Source organism: Castor canadensis, chromosome 1, assembly GCF_047511655.1.
Source record: "Castor canadensis chromosome 1, mCasCan1.hap1v2, whole genome shotgun sequence".
Taxonomy (NCBI): Eukaryota; Metazoa; Chordata; class Mammalia; order Rodentia; family Castoridae; genus Castor; species Castor canadensis.
Window position 1 is genome coordinate 180963415 of NC_133386.1, and position 19272 is coordinate 180982686.

The following is a 19272-nucleotide window of genomic DNA, read 5'->3' on the forward strand; positions in this document are numbered from 1 at the left end:
AGGAAGGAGGCGAGGGGTGGTGGTTTGGTTGGATCTCACACTCCACATCCTCGTAAACTCAGATTCCTGTCTCATGTCGCTACCTCCTTCTATGGGGAGAGGGAGTTGCTCAGCACAGAGGCCTCAAAGCAGGCTTGGGCCCCCTACAAGGTGTTTAAGGTAGTTACTCCAAGGAAAGTGAATAGTAAAATGGTTATTTCTATTTTCATTTCATACCAAACGGGGGTGGAGAATTCAGCTTTATCAGTAGTGATAGATTTTCTGACATCCATGTTTGTTCTTTACATCGAAAGCTTCTCCAGGGAAGGGTGGGAACTGGGCCACACAGGGAGGTGGCAGACCCACCCTTTCCTTGCTTCTGGTATTTCCAAGAATTTTTCTATCCATGTGAGACCAGTTAGGCAGTGTAATATCCTTTGGCCAATTCTTCAACAAATAGACAAATGACTTGAAAAGAAAGCAGGAAAAGCAGCTGAGTTTGCTGATGCATGCTTGTAATTCCAGCACTCAGAAGGCTGAGGCAGGAGGAGGGAGAGCCCAAGGCCAGCCTTGCCTACTTAGTGAGACTCCATCTCAAAAAAAGAAGAGGAACACTGGGCACCAGTGGCTCACGCCTGTAATCCTAGCTACTCAGGAGGCAGAAATCAGGAGGATCACAGTTTGAAACCAGCCCAAGCAAATAGTTCATAAGACCCTATCTCAAAAAAACCATCACAAAAAAGGGCTGGTGGAGTGGCTCAAGTTGTAGGCTCTGGGTTCAAGCCTCAGTACCACAAAAAAAAAAAAAGTGGAAGGAAGGAAGGAGGGAGAGAGGAAGGAAGGGAAAGAGGGAGGGAGAAAGTGAGGGAGGGAGGGAGAGGAGGGAACAGAGAAAAGCAAAAAGCCCTACCTAGGGGAAAGTGTGCTGAGTCAAGAAGATGGGAGTGAGGAATCTAGGACAGGGCTGGTGTAGGCAGCCCTGGATCCTCAGGAGGCAACTGTCTAGGTGGTACCATGGCCCCTGGGCCCAGCATGCCAAGCACTCTCTCAGGAATCCTCAGGTCCCACTGGCATCTATACCCATCTGTCTTTAGTTCAGTCAAGGACAATGCCTGGGAGTGCTTTCCCCAGCTGACTTCCATCTGGGGAGGCTCCTTTCCCTCCTCAAATGCAGAATCATCCCTTTCAAGGGTAAAGATCCTGGCAAGGCTTTGGATTATTTGTTCAGTGGCCCTGGCTGGAGCAGGGTGGCTGCTGCAGTGGGACAGAGGTCTGACTCAAAGGCCCACTTGTCTTGCCAGTCCATCCTGGGCACCTCCTTTGTGAATATTTCCCTTGACAGCATTGTGGACAGGTGCTGTGAGCACTGCGGGCTGCTGTGTGCCAGGCCCTGGCCCTGCCCTTAGGCCTGCGGTTACCAGCTCCCTCCATGGAGCACCTGTGCCTAAGTCTTCTCACTGTGGGGTTGCAGAGATGCTCTGGGGGTACATCACTGCTGCGCACCTGAAGTCCTGCATCTCCTGGGAGGAAGATGTGCCCCCACTGTCTGCAGCTGGACTGAGGTAGGCTTCCAGGCTCTACATCCTGTGATTATACTGTCGAGGCACCAGGCTGCTTTCTCTCCTGCTCCTCCCCCAAAGGACTCACAAACCCAGAGGTCCTTGGATGCCCTAGGTTCCCTAAATGAGCCATCTGTGGCCAGCCTCTGGCTCCCCATAGATCCCTGTCTGTCTCTCCTGTCGCCACAATCCAGCCAGAAAACTCCCCAGAGCACGCTTCAATTCCTGTTCCCAGGCAGCAGTCTCCATGTGGTTGGCGTCGGGACACATTTATTAATAAAATGAGCAAAATAACCAAATGTTTCGGCAGCTCCCAGAGCTCGCCAGAGGCTCTCCCAGTGGCGCCAGAACGAGGTGGAGATGGGACCTGGGAGAGGACATCTGTGGGAACCACAGGGGGTTGTGTCCCTGATTATTGGTGACACCTTCCAGAATCCACAAGGTCTGGCGTGTCCTCCCCACCCTCCATCTTGGCTCAGTGGCTTATGGAAAAAGAATGTGTGATGGGGTCAGGGTGACCTGTAAATGGCTACTTAGGTGACTAGGCTCAATGGAGAGAGGGCCACCCAGCCTCCTCACAGAGAGGGCCAGGCCAGAACTCTCAGCCTAGGGTGTGGCAGAGAGGGGTCACTGCCAGGCTGCCAGAGAAGTGCCCTGTGTAGTAAATGCTGGGTTAGGGGCCTGCCTTGACCTTTCAGTCTCCCCTCAGTCCCTTATTGGCTGTGTAGTTTCCAAGTCACCTGACCCCACGGGTGCAAACACATCAGGTCCGTCCTGGACTCAGAGCCAACCTGTGAAGGAACCTGGCTATTGTGTGCTCCCCGCATGCTTGTGTTTGGGGGTCCAGCCCGCGCTCATGGTGCACTAATTTCACTGCTTGTATTGGCTCTTTAATCACTCAGCCATCAGCACAGCCCTAGGAGGTCCTCGCCACTGTTAAGTGCATGCACCAAGGAAGAGCCTGAGGCTCGGCGACATGAAGTGATTTGCCCGGTTCCACAGATGGACGCGGCCGGGATCCGTGTAGACTGCTGGGCACAGTGCTTGGGATGTAATAAGTGCTCAGTAATTTGTGGTTTGCTCTTTTCAAAAGGACTTAGTCCATGACTCGGACTTTGGAATGTCATTCCTGCCTGCGCCTGGCACATTCTGCCTTCCCCTGAGCCAGCCCCACCAGAAAGATCTCCTTGCAGAAGCCCCCAGCCCTCAGCCCTCCAGCTACACAATGCCCCTATAGTTCATTAACCCTATCTCCAGCTCCCCACTTCCCCCAGGGGAAGATCCGGGAAGCTGGATGCAGTGGGGGGGTCCCTCCAGTGGCACCAGGCCCCTGGCCTCACACAGGCATGCACAGGACAGGGTTACTGCAGTCTGTGGAAGCTGTCTCCCCAGGTGGGAGAGGGAGCACCTCCGGCTCCTCCAGTTGCACTTGTGCACTCCAGTTCACAAGTAGTGCTTTTCTTAGGCCAGTGTGTCATTTACGCTAAAAGTAAGTGTAACTTTAACAGAGGGAGGATGCCTGGGAAAGGAACGAACATGTGTTAAGCCAGGCACTGGGACAGGACTTGGGCACGATGGTTCGTTTATCTTCCCAACAACCCTGTGTAGGAAGTGGGGTTAACCCCACTTTGCAGCTGGAAAACTGAGGCTCAGATTCTAAGTGGCTTGTGATGATAATAAATAGCTACCATTTGTTGAGGGCTTGCTCTCTGCAAGCAGAAGATGCACTGACAGCTCCTTTCCCACAAGGATCCTGGAAGCCTTGGCATTGTCCTCGCAGAGAAGGTGACTTTCCCAAGATCACATAGGAAAGCCAGAATTCAAAGCCAGGTCCATGTGGCTCCAAAACACTCCCCTCTGCCTCTAAATGCCAGTGTTTTTGCATTGCATGGCTTCTTTTAGACACTGGAAGCCTGTCCCAGGTGTGATTCAAATCCTCTCCTCCTGGGATCCCAGGATTTGCAGTAAAGAATATTGAATTTGAGCCTCTACTTGCTGTGTGACCTCGGGCAACTTGCTTCACCTCTCTGTGCTTTGGTTCTTCAACTGGAAAGGAGGAAGAGTAACCCTTGTTACTCCTGACTTGGGAGGCTCCAGATGGAGAGAAATCCCACCTACAAATACAGGTCTTTGGGAGGACTTGGAACTTACGTTGCAGCTCAAATGCCTTTGCTCCTGCACTGGGTCACCTTTAATTACTATTTCACATCAATTCAGTGTGAGTGTGGGGAACAGCCACAGCTGTTCTGTAACGTTCTGGGTTCCAGGGTGCAACAGGAAATGAGGTCCATGGAATGAGGACCTGTCAGACATCTGCCCACTCTGCAGCCACCTGGGCCACCACCCAGCTGTGTGCAGAGGGACCTCTTCCCAAGGCAGATTTCCTTCCTCTCTCAAATCTTCCTTGACCTGGAGTCCCAAGCTCACCCTCCCATAAATCTGCTTTATGCTTGGAATATGGAAAGACCCAATAAATGACAGCTAATAAAAAGAAAATAATATTGCTAATTGCATATTTTAGAATAAGGCTTTGTCTAAAGACTTCTGGATTTCTCAAGACCTATGACTGGTTGACTATTTTAAAAATGTTCTTTGTGGAGAACTTTGACCAGAGTGGGGAGAAGATGGAAGAGGATGCACCTCGGTCATGTCGCTTCTTGCAGGCGTTTGCAGGGCCTTAGCCAAAGACCCCTGTGCTTATAGTGACTATCAAGGAGGGGTGGTCCTAACCTGCCTGGCCCCACCCTAGTCATGGGTGATTGGACTCCAGCTGGATACGTGACCCAATCTGACCAATCACCTCTTTGTTCAAGAACAACATGAACTTGGAGGGAAGGAGAGAAATGGCGCAGCTGTTGGTCTCCTGTGGCTGGGCTGGAGCAGAGAGTTGACACAGCAGTTCCGGGCGGCTATGGCCGCTGAGGAATGGCAGGTGCTACTTCTCAGAGAAAGAGGGATGAAGCCAACAGGAGCTGATCTGAGAAGGGAGACACAGCCGTCCCAGACCTGTCCTCCCATCCCAGCCCAGGCCGGGGAAGCTGGAAGCCACTACAGGGCCTCATACATAAGACCTCCTTCATTTGCTAAACCAGCTTGAGTGGGTTCTTCCTGGAGCTGGACCAGTCCAGCCCTACCTGCACCTGGTTCCAGAAGGGAAGAGCTAGAGAGAGGAGAGCAGAGATCTGTAGGGTTGGTCATCAGAGCTAACCAGGGTGCTGGCATCTTAACAGTTCAAGTACCAGGAAGTGGCTGGAGAGATTTACGCTTAATCTGGGTGGCCCTGAGCTGTTTCTGAAAACTTGCTCCCAAGCTGGAGCCTTTGCTATGAGTCTTAATATCAGTCCGTCCATGGGTCTCCACTGTGGGGCCTGCATCCACAGTGCCCCCACTGCAGCCTGTTATTTTCTCTCTTTTGGGCTGCAAAAGCAGCTCCCACCCCACAGCCCTTCTGTTCAAATGCTAGGACCCCACCATCCACCTCAGCCTCAGCTCAGGACAACGCAGGTGACAGTCTTAACCTCCCTATTGTTCAGTATGCCAGGGGTTGTCACCATCCATGACAACAGGGTCCTTTCCACCTCACCATGGATCCAATTCTGAATGCTACCATGTGGCATTGCCCCCAGGACTGCTCTGGGGCCAGTTCTGCTGCAAGATTACCCCAGGGGACAGAATGAGGGGCCAGCAGGAGTGGAAACAGAGGAAACCAGAGAAGTGAACATGTCAGGACACTGCCATGGGTAACTGGGGGCTCCTGCTCCAGGGCCCACTGAGCAATGTTCAGAGGAAGTCTCTCTTGTTCGCCAGGGACATTCATTGCCAGCTCCCACGTTGCATTGGTTGAGGCTGGCCCAGCAGAACCGGCTTCCCTCCACAAGTCCTCATGCTGAGCAGGCTTCTGCCAGCAAACAACCGGGGTAGAAAACAGAGCCCTCCTGCTGGCAGAGGCTGCGTGTGCCGGGATGCGCAGGCAGCTGAGGCCCACCTGGCACCAAGTGATACAGCCTGGCTGGAAATAGAGGTGTGCCACGCACGGGAAGCCATGGATAGAGAATCTGGTGCAATTCCCAAGTAGTAAGGAAATCAGGCTCAGGCGCCAGGCTGCCTTCCTTCCAGTCCTTCTGCTCTGCTTCCTTTTCTTCCACTGTAAAAGGAAGAATAGACAGAGAAAATGTGCTGTATTGGGCAGTTCTGAAGTAAGCAAAGATGTGGCATGGAATAAGCACTCAGAAATGAGTGGCTTCCGATGTCCCCATTTGCAGCTGAGGAAATGGAAATATAGTTTTTAAGGCACAGGGAGAAAGGGGAGAAAAGGTGAAAGAGTTTTTATTTAGGCCCCCTCAATCCTTCAGAGAAGCTGCACTTTGCATCTCACAGGTAAACCTGGAGCTTCCAAGTGAAGACCTGGGCTGCCACCCATTTCTGGGCCACGCTCTTTCTTCTCCCAAACATGCATTCATGCTTCCTTTGCTAAAGGGTCCCTGGGTTTCTGGTGATGTCACAGCTGTTGCTATGGGGACCAGGTTGCTGTAACTGTCAGTCAGAGCCCATCAGGAGGACAATGATCTGTGGCTGAGCCCAGCCCAGGGAATCAGGAACACGGACGCCCAGTGAGGTTTGACAAATGGCTCCCCCCCAACACCCGTCCCACCCCGTCACATCACCATCCACCCCTCCACCGCCCTGTGCCCCAAGTACACAGACCCACACAATGGAGCCTGCAGGCCCCATGCAAGTCCCCGCTGAGATCTGACAACAGGCGTATGGGGGCAATCACCCCAGAGCCAAGCAGCAAGGCGCAGTCCTAGTTACAGTGTCTGTCTCCTCCCTGCGTGGTGGAGGGGAAGGGGGGACTGCTCAGCAGTGGCAGTGGCATCCTGATTGTTCCCACAGCAACACAGAGGGAAGGCCTCACTGAGGTGACCTAACTTGGGTGCCCCTAAACTCAGGGGTGAGTTATCTGCCTGTTACTGGTGTCACCGCCACCAAGGGAAATGGGAAACTGTGTGGTTTCCAGAAAAACAATGGACTTGCTCTCAAGACTGTAGTTCTGGGCCTATGCCAGTCCTCTCAGCAGAGCCTGGGCTTTACCAGGGCACAACTGGGGCATCAGGAAGTGGAGGAGGGCAGACAGCCTCCCTGAAGAGCTTCCTGTCTTGTCTCCCCTACCCATGGGCCCCCCCGCAACAGGTATCTGTGAAGCCTGCGGTAGGGGCAGATCTTTTGGGGAGATCAACAGATGTGGCCAGAGCCCCTCCCAGGACTGCCTGCCTGCTACTGTCCTGGGCCAGACCTTTCCTCTTTCTCCAGCCCAGCACCCCACTGCCTGTTTGGGACACCTCTGCAGGTGCACTTTGTCTCTCTGCTTCAGGGCCCTTTCAGGAAGCAGTCACTCCTGACCTAGACCTTGACCCCTAGCTGAAGGACAGTGTGGGGGAGGGAGAAACTACAATAGTGACCTGGGCACAAAGCCAATGGCCACCCCTTCCTAGGGGCTTGGAGCCTTGGTGTGGGAACTCCATGCCCCGTGACTGTTCACATCTTTCTTCAATCCCACGTGGACCCCAAATACCAACAGCTTCAGAGGCACACCCCACCACTGTCACCTGTTGCTTTACCCAGGACCTCGGGGCTGGTGGCTTTTCTACACCTTGCTCCTGCGGATTCAGTGGATGTGTGTGAGTCACAGTCACCACCCCTTTCCCCCAGCCCCTTTTGGGACGACCAAGATCCATTTTGGACTAGGACGGATGATGGGCTCTTCACACCGCACTGAATTTTTAGTGCAAACCTGTCAAGTGTTACTAGTTACACAACTTTAGGGATGGAAACACTGAGAGGCAGGTCCAGTGGCTTGCCCAAGGCCACATGGCAAACAGCTACCATTTGGAAAGCATTTTTCATTGATCATGCTAACACAGTTTATACTCATCATCTTGGTATAGAGTAGGGAGCTCAGAGCCTGGACTCTGGAGCTAGCCTGCTTGGATTTGAATCCTACTTGTGCCTCTTATTATCTGTGTGACCTTGGGCAAGTGACTTAACCTCCCTGTGGCTTAGAGTCCTCATCTGTTAAAAAAAGAAAACAGTAACAATACCTCCCCATTAGGGTTGTCATAAAGCGCTTACAATGGCACCTGATACAATGTAAGTACTGTATAAATAGTGTTCAATAAAAATGAAAATAAAAGATGGAAGGGGAGGGAAAGGAAGTCTCACACAGCTCATCGGGTAGAGTGCTACTGTTAAACTGACACAGGTGTAATGTACCTGAGGTCACACAGCATGTGCAAAGCAGGGCTGAAATTTAAACCCAGAGTCCTTGCACAGTAATCTGTGCTGGTCCCATTGGCCAGTCTGCCCTGCAGGAAAGGACCTCGGGGACCCTGTTGGAGCCTGTTGGAGGGCTAGAAAGGGTAATCCCTGAATCAAGAGGGAGCACAGCCCACTGTGGGAGCCAGCTGGGGCCAGACCTGGGCAGGGCAGGTGGACTGTATGGATGGTGGAAGAGGGAGGGGAAGGGGCACCTGGCCGGAGCCCACCAGGACCCTAGCATCCAAAATTTCTGCTTCAGCTGAGTCCTAAGGAAGGAAGTGACACTCAGCCAGCTGCTGGCAGTGCTGGGCTGTGGACCACCCCAAGGCCCCATGCTTCCTGCCTGGATTGACCTTGAGTCCTCCCTTGTAAACCCCTGAGTTTATTAACATGGCTGGTGAAGCCCTGGGAGAGCTTGGAGCTGCTGTATTCACCCACTTACTCCTCCAGACAGCTGGGAGGTCACAGGAGCACGGCTGGCTTTTCCCACTATCTCCCTGATGCAGGCCGGGGCAGTACTGCCCTTCAGTAGTTGGGTAGTTTTGGACCCATCACTTCCCCTCTCTTTATCTGCAAAATGAGGCTACAGCACCTAACCTTTTGCTAACATCACAGGTATAACACAGGTTGGCTTTCCACCTGGCTAAGTCTGTTTCTGACTCTGTGACCTTAGACAACTCACTTGACCTTGCTGGGCCTTGTCCCATCGCTATGGGGAATGAATGGGCACTGTGCCAGCTTAGAAGGGATGTCCCCTTCCCAGCTCTCTCAGTGAGCTGAGGACCACAGGTGGCCCTTGGTCAGTAGCCAGCACTCAAGAGAACGCTTGCTGTCTTTGTCGTGATCTTGGGTGGAGAACCAGAGGCCTGCAGATAGGGTGCAAATCAGGAGCCCTGCTGCCTCTCCACAGGGTCACTGGGCCTTGAGAAAACACTATAAGACACACAGCCAGCACAAATGTCAACAGGTTGTCACTGGGTTCTTCCTGTAGAACACCTTTGTGAATGACAGTCAGGCTGTTCAGTAGGAGGAACCAAAGGAAAACGATTCAATCCATACCTGCAGGGACTGTGATGTCTACCGTGGCCACAGCATGGTGGTGACATCAAGAAAGAACAACTAAGACCCCAAGGACAGAGGAGACAGCAGGCCATGGTTGGAATTCTCCCACAATGCACCGCCCTGTTTTCCTCGCTTCTCCATCATGCATGCACGTGCGTGCGCATGCACACACACACCTGTACCCACATCTGCCTGACAATTGCTGCATGGCTCTGTCCCCAATGTCCCCTTCACTGCCACCAGCATCACAGCACCCTGCAAGGCTTTGCAAACATCCCCTGCAAGGTGCCCAACTGCTGAGGACAGCAGTGATGGCCTGAGGACTTTGGTTGCTGAGGACTCCTGCGTGCTGAGCCCCTGAGCTGGTGGATAATACCTCATTTAATTTCATTAGCAGGAAAGGCCTTTGAAGCCTTTGACTGAGTGACTGAGCTTTAAAATGCATGAGTATTTTAGCCCTTGATTCTTCTTTTAATTTAAAACAAAATTGAGAAAGCTGAGATCACTGAAATTCCCCTCAGGGACTATACCTAGCTGGCTCTCTTGGGGCCAGGGTTGGCAGTGGGGGGTGGGAGGGCAGATGCAAGTGACAGAGGTGATGGTAAATCAGTTTATGCGATAGGAAGGCTGTGAGGTGTGTAAAAAGGAAAGTAAGGTACACATGAGTGTGTGAGTGTGTGCACAGGGACAAAGGATCTAGGAGGGAAATTAACCCAGTGGGACCAGGAACTGCTTCAAGGAGGAAGAGAAGAAAGAAGGGACGAGGTGCCAGCAAAACCAAAAACAGCAGAGAGACTCACTTAAGGAAGGGAACCTGGCGTCTCTTAGCAGGGACCTTGGAAATCTTCAGCAAAATGTGGCAGTGTGCCCTGGGCTTTGAGTACCCCGGGCATGGTGCCTTAGCCCTCTTGGAGGCCTTGCAGTTTCTTTCCTGCTAGACTGTGACAGTCTCCAGGGCAAGGAATGCAGGGCTTCACCCCTGACCCTTAGGCCAAGTACAAGCCAGAGTGAGAAGGAGCCAAAGCAATCAGAGCTTGGCTGAGCTTTGGGTGGGTGGGTTTGGACTCTGTTTGTTTTCTAGGTTGGTTTTATTTAGCAAGGGAGGTGGTTTAAGTTTAGACCCACATCCTTCCCTGCCCAGTTTTGGGTTTGCCTGGAAAATGATCTGGGTCTGCCCTCCTTAGGCTGGCACAGTGCCTGCATACACACGTCAGGAGGGGCCCCAAGGGGCAACCAGCCTGAGAATACCGGAGGAGGAGGAGGAGACCCCCCCCTTGCTGTTGAGGGCAGAGGGTAGCAGGTCCCACTCTGAGCTGCCCCGTCCATGTTGGGCATTTGAGCTTCAGGAAGGAGAGGCAAGAAAATGAACTTTGCAGTGCAGGCCTGTGCAGTCCACACAAAGAAAGGTGGAAGTCCCACAGCTACTGTGCCCAACACAGGAGGCATCAGAAAGGAGTTTCTAGAAGCTGCTTTTGTCCATCTGTCAGGAAGGCACCAAACAAACACAGTTCCGGGGCAGGAGTGGCATTTGCAGGATGTCATGGGGTGCTTGTGGGCTGCTGGCATGGCTGTCAGAGTGTTCTAGGGAGCAGAGGCAGGGAGTGGCCCTGCGGGACCCAGAAGTCAGCCAGTTCTTCCAGCTTCAGGCCCCAGCCCTCAGGGGGCACCAGCCCCAGCTGGCACAAGTCACCCATAATCAGCTGGCGCCATGTGGGAGACAGAGCCAGTAGGGCCAAGATGGCCCTAGGTGGGGAGGGAAGAGAGGGGAAGGGGCACACTGGCTGGACCGGAGGCACCGAGATAGGGAGGTACATGCTCCCAAGGTTCACTCCATCCAATCAGCCCTAGCACAGCTGGGGCCCGGGGAACTTGGGAAGGGAAGGTATAGGGCTCTGGTGGGATATGACATGGGGCACTGGACAATTAAATAGCCCTGTTCACTGAGCACTTCCTACGTACTGCTAGGGCCATCACACAGGAAGGAAACATGGCACTCACTGGGTGCCACTCTGAACTCATCTCCATATTCACACGCGGTTTCACACACCAGAGAAGAGATGGAGGTTCAGTGGCTGGTCCAAGGTCACCCAGGACTAGGACTCCTGGTCTCACCACAGCCCCTCTCAATGCTGAGCCACTCTTTGCTGTGACTGCCTAGTGCACACTATCCGCATTTTACAAATGAAGAAACTGAGGCTCAGATTGGCTGAGCTGGAAGGGGCCCCCACCCTGTATCAGGCTCCGTTGTAGCCCTGTTCCTCCTTGGTCCTGGCCATACTGTGAGGTGGGTGTTACTGCCCCACGTTGAGAGGGGGATGGGTGGAAAGAGGATGCATCCTTTTGGCAGGCTTTGATCCAAGAATCAATATAGGGCCTGGTGGTAGTTGGTGCTATTCATGGTCCAACAGCCTCCCCAGGCCTCTACCCACCACTGTTCCATGGTAGGGACCCAGGCAGGGGTGAGGTGGACAGGGACTCACAGGGTCTCCTGGTGCAGAGCCCAGCACCCATCTCACCATGCTCCAGCCACCTCCAGTGTCGTCTTCCAAGGATCAGAGGAGGACCAGGGGGCAGGATGTAGCTGGGGACTGTGGAAAGCAGTCTCCAGTGTGTGGGCTCCAATCAGCTCTGATCAGCATGCAGGTTGGTCTGTGTGTTTCCTATAAAATAAGAGTGGTCATTCTCCCCACCTGGGGTGGAACCTAGTGGACCAGATAGAAAAGGCTCTCAGTACAGCGCTCTTGGGCCAGGCCCCAAAGCTGAGCCTGAGATGGGGATCAGGGAATGGATAAGGGAGGGGAGGATGAGAAGGAGCCAAACTGGGGTGCAGTGAGGGTGTGTGTGTGGATTAATAGTCTCCAATGTGGATTCTTCTGGTGTCAAGCAGACCCAAGTCCAGGCCATCTTTCATGGCTGAGGCTCAGTCTAGCTTCCAGCTCTCTGAAGTCCAAGCCACTCTAATGACCTGGGGACCAAAGAGGACAAAGTACACAGCAGCCAGGCTGTGACAGGATACTCAGAATTGGTGAGAGGCTTCCAAGGAGAATTGACCCAGTACACCAGTGGTGTCACCTGTGCCCAGATGGTGATCATTGAATAGGAACAAGGACCACTGGTGCACACATAGCTGGTACAAGGACACTGGGGTGAGCTGGGTAGCCACCCAGGTGTGTTAATTTCTTTTTGCTGCTGAAACAAACACCCCCATCTCCAGCTGTTGGATTAAAGCCAGGAGTCTGGAGGTCAGAAGTCTTAAGGTCAAGGTGTCAGCAGGGAGGTGCCTTCTGGAGGCTCCAGGAAATTCCAGCTTCCAGGGCTCACCAGCACTCCTGGGTGCCTTGCCCCTTCCCCACCTCCCTGCTTCCATTGCTACATTTTGTACATTGACTCTGATCCTCTTGTGTCTCTCTCTCCGACATAAGCACTCTGTGATGGCATTGGACCCACTCGGACAAGTCAGGCTGCTCCTCTCCTCGAGACCCTTATCTTAATCACAGCTGCAGTGAACCTCCTTTTCATGTAAGGCAGCGTACCCGAGGTCCCAGATAGGGTGTGGACACCTTGGTGAGCCATGAGGCAGAGGACAGGGACAACCACCTTTGTTTCCAGGTTGGTTCTGTGGGCTGCTCCTGCTCCAGGGCTCACTGTGGGGGGTAGGCTGAGACTAGCTCACAGCTGGACTTGCCCTTGGTTTCTTCCCCTGCCACTCCTCTTCCTTCTACCTGCAGATTCCTCCCAGAGTGTTCCCCTGTACATCACTCACAGGGAACCCCTGCTTCTGAAGCACCTGCCCCCTTTTCCAAGTAATGTCATCCCCAATTCTCAGATGAGAAACCAGGGTGCAGAGGGAACAGCTATACCTTGCTCAGGGGCACAGGCCAGTGAATGGTAGAACCAGGACTGGACCTCAGTCTGTGGATTCCAGCTCTGGGTCCCCCATCCTCCCTGCCCAGCCTGTAGCCCGCTGGAGGAATTTGTTTAAGGCCCTGGGAGGGCTCCGGGGAAGATCAGAGGGCCACTGCGCCTCTAATTGCTTCTTTATATAGCTCACCTTTCTCAGGGCGGTCCTGGTGGCTGACAGCCGGCCACCTGCTGGCTTGTGCCTTTTTCCCACACTTCTTCCATCCTTTGTGACAGAAAGGAACTTTGAAGAGCCTTCTGGCTATTTGCTTTGAATTTCCCTAACAGTTTTTCTTTGCCCCAAATCCTGACAGCTTGGAGCTGGAAGAACAGAGGCTCCATGAAATGCCCTGGATGGGGGAGGGTGTCTGCTCTTCCAGGAGAGGACATGGGACAGGGGCCAGCAGACCCAGGCCCCAGAGCCGCTCCAGAAGACCCAGGCCTCAGCCTGGTGGTCAAAGAAAAGAGAGTACTGTGCTGCTTGATTCCTGTTGCTTCCCGTGCCCTCCCTTCCTTGCTCTGGGTCCCAGCTACACCCTGGGCTCTATCGTCCGCTGCGCTGTGGCTTAGGGAGGGGGTAAGGTTCCAGCCAACAAGGCGTTAGCAGGAGGAGGGAGATCAGTTTTTATTCCTCCCTGTCCTCGCCCCTTTAACCTTAGGTTAGTAATAGTTTGTGTATTAGTCCATCTTCTCTTGCTGTAAGTGAATACTGGAGAGTGGGTGACTTATAAAGAATGCAGGTCTGGAGTCTGGGGAGTCCTATACCATGACACATCTTCTCGGCAAGTGGTGAGAAGCATCACCTGGGAATCAGAGTAAGGGTGCTAACTTGGCTCTCTTCCTCTTCTTGTAAAGCCACTAATGCCACCAAGGAGGACCTCACCCTCCTACCCTTAACTAATCCTAATTCCCTCCCTAAACCATTCCTATATGAATTTGGAGATTAATTGTCTAACACACGGCAGTTTGGGGGCACATTGAAACCACAGCAATTTCACACTGATTCTTAGCTCTGGTGACCCCGCTATCTTCCCCACATGGGGAAGGTTGAATAGCGGCCCTCGATATATCTAAGCCCTAATCCCAAGCCCTGAGAATGCATCCCCTTGTTTATCAAAAGGGGCTTTGCAGATGTGATTAATCGAGGAGCATAGATAGGGAGACTGTCCTGGATTATCTAGTTGTGTCTGATGGAGGAATCTTTAGGGCCCTGAACAGGAGGTAGGAGGGTCAAGGTGATGGGTGATGGAAGCAGAAGCCAGGGGGATGCGACCAGGAGCCAAGGAAAGCTGGTAGTCTCCAGAAGGTGGGAGAGGTGAAGACTGGATTCTCCACTGGGACCCCAAAGGAACCAGGCCTGGTTCTTTTTATCCCCTTAAGACACATTTCAGACTTCTGACCTCCAGAACTGTCAGGGGAAAAATTGGTGTTGTTTTACACCATTAAGTGTGAGATAATTTTTGAGGCAAGAATGAGACACAGCTCACTTCTGTAAATACCCCTGAATTAGATTCTCTGCAGCTAAAGCCTGCTGCTGCTTCCCGCTATGACCTGGCTAACATGACTGCTGGCATGTGTCCGAAACGGTGCATGGTTATATTCTCATCCCCTGTGACACTTGTGCTATAGGGAACAGTGGTTCTGGAGTCACTTTGTCCACAATATGAGGTGGAGCTGCAGCCCTGGCTCCAGAGCCTCAGCTACACCCTGAGGTGGCTGCTGCTGATGGAGGGACTGATACCAAGGACAGGGTCCTTGGATGGACATGGGTGACCCCAGGCCTGCAGGACTGCCTCCCACGGGCTCCAGTGCTCAAGTTGGGTGGTGTGAGGGAGACCCAGCTGCTCAGGGGCCTGACACATCCCATCCTGCTTCAAAAGCCCCATCCTGAGGGCTTCAAAAACACACCCGGATGCTTTTTTATGGTTCAGCTGAACCTAAGTGCCTGCATTCAAATCTTGTTGATTTACTTCTCAACCTTAGTTTCCTCTTCTGCAAAATGGGAATGAAATTCAGGATGGGATTGTGAATATTAAAATACACACAATGAATGATTAAATGGCGAGTATGATTATGTGAATGCTGACCATGGTCAAACACACAGCTCTAGGTCCTGGGGAGGAGTCCGTAAAGAAAACACAGAGGCCCACACACTCATGGAGTGATATGAGTCAGTCATGGAGCAGGGCAGAAGGTGCAAAGTGACGAACATGGGTGCACGGGAAGGAGGGCGTGAGTTTAGGGTGGCCAGGGACCACTCCACAGAGAAGGGGACTGACTATCTGTCCATGTGGGGATGATGTCCTATATCAGTGTCAATGTGATTTGTGCCAAATGGACATGTCTCCTGACCCCCAGTGAGGTAAGTTTGAAGGCTGGTTTGCATCTGCGGGTGTGCATACATGTGTGTGTGCACGCGCACCCATGCACCGTGGGAACGCCAACTCACCATCCAGCAGGTGGAGGGTGGAAAGGAGGAGAGCAAGAGGTAAAATGCTTATTTTTGTCTTCTGCCCTCCCTGGCTCAGCCTCTCTGTTGACGCCCACATAGGTCTCTGCCCCTCCCCCACTTGCTCCCTCCAGTCCTATCTTCGGTGGCTAAGTCCCCTCCCTCTCAGCTATCTTTCTCTACTGCCACTTCCTCCTCCCTCACCTTCTAAGCTTTCCCTTCCCCCACCAGCTGGCTGTGACTTTGCTGCCTTCCACCTGGTGTGTCCCTCCCTCGACAAATGCCAGCCTATCCACCAGAAGTGGCCTCTCTAATTCTCTGGGGGCGTCCCTGCTTCCTTGGGAAGAATAAAGTACCCTTCTCTGCATGTGCACAGCTGTCTTTATGTCAGTATCTTCATGCCACCCTCCAACACTAGATGGGTGGTGACTCATACATCCTGTTATGGTCTGGATCTCAATGTCCCCAAAAGGGCCCTGTGCTAAAGGCTTGGTCCCTGGTTAGGAGGTGATGGGATGTATAGGAGGTGGGGCCTAGGAGAAGGAAGTTAGGTCCTTCAGTGTGTCCCTGAAGGAGATATTAGGATCCTGGTCCCTTCCTCCCTGTTCTTGCTTCCTGGCCACCATAAGGTAAGCAGCCTCCTGTCATGAACCCCTGCCCTAAGCTACTGGGCTGCCACAAGCTTATAGCAACAGATCCAGGCAACTATGGAATGAAACCTCTGAAACCATGAGCCAAAGTAAGTCTTTCCTCCTTATGCGCATCCAGAACAGACTCCTGACAGTGTGCCCTTGGCCCAAGACTCAGTTACCTCATTTGGAACTCTCTTGGGGAGATAATGGTTCTACTTGCCCAATTGTCTTTGTAGCTAAGAGGTATTGAGGGTGACCTGAGGGGTAGACTCAGTGATAACCACTTGGTCATACTGTTTCATGAATTCTCACAACACCCATCTGAGCCAGCTACTCTTAGCAGCCCTATTTTGTCTTACCAAAGAGGAAACTGAGGCACAGAGAGGCCAAGTAACACACTCAGGGCCACACATTTAAACCCAGAGTCCGATTGAGAAGAGCGCTCTAAAAGTGGCTGCATTTTGAAGTCAAGTCATGCATAGGGTATGAAACTCAAAAAAATAACCCACAGTTAAGATATTTTATAAATAGATACATTAATAGATAATTTATGCAAATGAGTGGGAGAGGCGCCATGCATAGCCCTTGCCTCCTCCCCAGGCAGCAGCATCTGACCTGAGGATGCTCTATGTCCACACCCACGGGGCTGCCTTATAGCTTTGCTCTGCAGGGCCCAGGGAGAACTCAGGGCTGGAAGCTGAGCCCATGGTTCAAAGCACGCACATAGCATTGAGCAGGCATGCCTGGTCTGGAGTCTCAGTCTCTCCAAATCCACAGTGACAGGCCCTGCAAGGTCACCATGACCCCAGCAGAGCCCAAGGCCAGCATTTCCTTTCCTCCCTTCCATCCCCTACAAATGCAGCCGGCTAGAGGAGAGGATGTGTTTGCTGGATAAGCAGAGGGCAGAGGACACGTGTCCACAGGTCTTTAGTCCAAAACACAGGCTCTATGGAGATGAGCCAGTCTCCAAATAGCTCAAGGAGGAAGCCAATACAGGGGAAGGAAGCCCAGAGAGGCACCTGGGTCACCATCGGGACAGCTGCCTGGGATAGGCACTGAGCCCAGTGTCCTCTCAATACTTCTGCAGGCTGTGGACTTGGCCAGCTCGCCCTCTGGAGCCTGCTCTTGGGTCTGGGACTGGGTGGCACAGATGCAGCCCTGTGCGGGCCTTGCTTGTGCATCAGGAGACAGACAGTTCTCCGCTCCAGCTCAACTGTGGGCTGGGAACCACTGGGAGGTCCTTTCCACCAGCTGTTGGTGATATGGGTGCTTGCAGTCCACTCTCCCACCTGCTGCTCTTCCAGCCTTTTCTTTTAGTCATCAGCCTTCAGTGATGGGGGTCTCACACCCTCTCAAAGGCATCTTGAATTAGGAACTAGAAACATCTGTTCAGCATCTTCCCCAGGCCTGGAGTTCCTGCTTCATGTTTTCTGGATATCCAGATCTTCTCCATCCTTGGACATTCTTGGTCACCACCTGCCCCAGGGACTCTTCTCAGCTGCTCCATGGGATGAGCCCATCTCTCAGATGGTAACCTTGGCTGAACTTTGAAATCTCTTTGGAGTCTTCAAGGGCCACTGAGATCCTGGTTAGTTCATTCTTCTGGGGTCCCCTGGGCACAGGGTCTAACATACAGCTGAGTTGAATCACCACTGGGAGAGCTGGGGGACTTTCCTCATGCCCGCAGCTCAGGCTGTAGCGTCTCTCCCTGCAAAGGGTTTTGTTTTCTATTGTCCACTCGTATGGAGAGCATTGACCAGCCAGGTGCCATTGCCCAGTCTGCTCACTCCATCTCATCAAATCTTCTTGTCACTCCTGTGAAGTGCCTTATAACCATGGGTTTGGGTAAACTGAGGCTCAAAGTGTGAAGGACCATCAAGTTTACACAGCTGGTCAGTAAGTCCTGGTGATCCCAGAGCCTGTGCAGTTAACCCTGTCTTTACTCCCCAATTGGCATTGCATTCCCCTTCTCCTCTGGCTGCGTGTGTCCTGTTCATCCTCAGATCGAGCTCTGGGGCCTCCCTGACCTCTGCCAAATCCCAGACATACGCTCAAAACATGTGTCTGCTACGTGGCATTGTTGCTGTCTCCATTTATCTGTCTGTGCAGTTAGTGGCCATCTGTCTGGCTGTGCTGTCTTGAGACTATAAACTTTGTTGTGGTCAGATTGTGTCTGTTTTTACTGCATTTCTTGGACTTATGTAGCATAACGTCTAGAATATATTAGTTGGTTGGATGAATGGATGTATGGATGGATGAGAAAGGAAGGATGCAAGGAGGGAGGGAAGAAAGGAAGAAGACAGTAAATACAAGCTCTAGATCCCCCTCCCCCGCTGACCAAACACAATTGTGAAGCCAGGAAACCTGTCTCTAGTTCTCAGAGCAGCAGGGATCCTAAACAAAGGACAGAAGTTATAGAGGCAACTTGGCCTCCTGGCCATGTGACCTTAGGCAAATGCTCAGAGAGATCTCTGAGTATCGCCTGTAAAATGACTGTCACCACTTACAGGAAAGTACCACGTCAACAGGAACATCTTGTAGGCAGCAAGAACTTGTAGACAATGCTGATGAAGTGAAATCTCAGAGCCCTGAGCCTGGCGCCTCTCCCAAGAGCTCCATTAACAGCACAGGCTCTCCCTGCCCACAGCACCTACTGTGCATCTTTGACCTTGGTGGCGGTGGCAAGGGAAGCCAGTGCAGACCAGGGGAGGGACACTCTGGGGATGGATTGTGACAGACCTCCCAAGAGCCAATTCTTCTGTATGGGCCTTTCAAAGGCTGTTCAGGTTATGGTGAGAAGCCAGTGGGGGACACAGAGGGAAGTCTGACTGGGAGGTCAGAGAGGAGACAGTCAAAGGCAAAGGATCCTTGGAAAGCCCCCTGGGCCTCCCCCAAAGTCACACTGCCTGCCTGCCTGTCATCACCCCCAGGACTCTACTCGTGGGCTCCACTCTCCTGTAAGTAGCTGTCACACAAGGTCCACGGACTTGAACAAGGAAACATGGCATTCTTGAAGTCCAGTACTTCCTGCAAGCGTGTGAAACCAGCCTACTGCAGTGATTGGAGCATGCAGTTCCCACTGGAGGAACCCCAGGCATTTCCGAATTACCTCCCAGCTGTGGCAGGCATCCTGAAACACCACCGCAAGTCCCTGTGTTACTAGATAGCAATTGATCGCCGTATTTCAACATCATTGGTTTCTACTGTTCTATGTGCACACTGGTGTTGACTTACTTTGGGGTCACGTCCTGTTGAAACCTTTGAAAATTTGGAAATATCGTACCTTGATAATATGTTTAACACATCGTGTGAGTCCACTTTGTGTTATTGTAAGGAAATACCCATGCCACAGCTATGGTAGCCTGTGGCTGGCAGA

General features: G+C 52.5%; 1 long non-coding RNA gene across 2 annotated transcripts in view; it reads left to right on the forward strand.

Annotated features, from left to right (window-relative positions):
• The window catches only part of LOC109694472 (uncharacterized), a 17691-nt gene extending 13631 nt beyond the window's left edge, over window positions 1–4060 (forward strand). Inside the window, exons 5-6 of one of the 2 annotated variants that reach the window (XR_012437184.1) lie at window positions 1322–1541; window positions 2441–4060. This is a non-coding gene — a long non-coding RNA (uncharacterized lncRNA). The remainder of the gene's footprint in view (window positions 1–1321; window positions 1542–2440) is intronic. The other variant, XR_002213112.2, reaches the window with a different exon arrangement.
• The last annotated feature ends 15212 nt before the right edge of the window (window positions 4061–19272 follow it).